The sequence below is a fragment of the Octopus bimaculoides genome, chromosome 30, assembly GCF_001194135.2.
Source record: "Octopus bimaculoides isolate UCB-OBI-ISO-001 chromosome 30, ASM119413v2, whole genome shotgun sequence".
NCBI classification, from domain to species: Eukaryota; Metazoa; Mollusca; class Cephalopoda; order Octopoda; family Octopodidae; genus Octopus; species Octopus bimaculoides.
In genome coordinates this window covers 625,605-626,413 of record NC_069010.1, presented here as the reverse complement: position 1 = coordinate 626,413, position 809 = coordinate 625,605, and positions in this window count along the sequence as shown.

Below are 809 nucleotides of genomic sequence, written 5' to 3'. Positions count from 1 at the left end.
CCTGTTAATCTTAAGCCACAGTGTTTGATATACAGTAGGTATGTAGATGACATTCATATCATAGTTAAGACCTTCTCTAGTAACGGTAATGTAGAAACTGAGAGGAACATAATGGAGAGCATCCAGCAAGTAGCCAACTCCATCCCCCACAGTATCAAGGTGACTATAGATTATCCCACTAGGCACCCCAACAATAGACTCCCCGTCCTTGTTACTGATCTTCACTTAGAGACTGTGAACAACAGAGTGCAACTCTTCTACTTCTATTACATGATTTAATTAGTAATTCAGTTCTCAACCTAATTAATTTCATCGTTTTGGCAATGATGATCGAGTTGTAAGCTACATTTGGTGCTAAAATAATTGGAAATTGATTCTTTAAAGCAGTTATGTCAAAGTATGTGAGGTCAAAAATAGCAGCGTAAGGCGAAAACGTGACTTTGAATCAAAGTATCTCATTTATTTTCAGAGAAAATGTGTAGATTAATCAGATTTCAAAGAATGTCTTCACGGGGAAGACTCTTTTAGTGAAAATCCCATTTAAAAGAATCAACCAAGGCAAAAGCAGTGTGGCTTTTAGCGACGTAAAATTGGTATGTGACAATTGAATCCACGTCGAAGTGTTCTAATGCTTCTGATATTTGTTTGCCAATGATTTCCAATAAAGTTTGATGAGCTCTCTTTATTCTTCATTTTCTTCGAAATTGTTCAAATTGTAAAGTCAATTTATAGGTACCCAGTATATATCTTTTACCAAAAGGTGAACATTGATTTATGAGCTTTGAATATGATTCTTAAAGTTATGCACT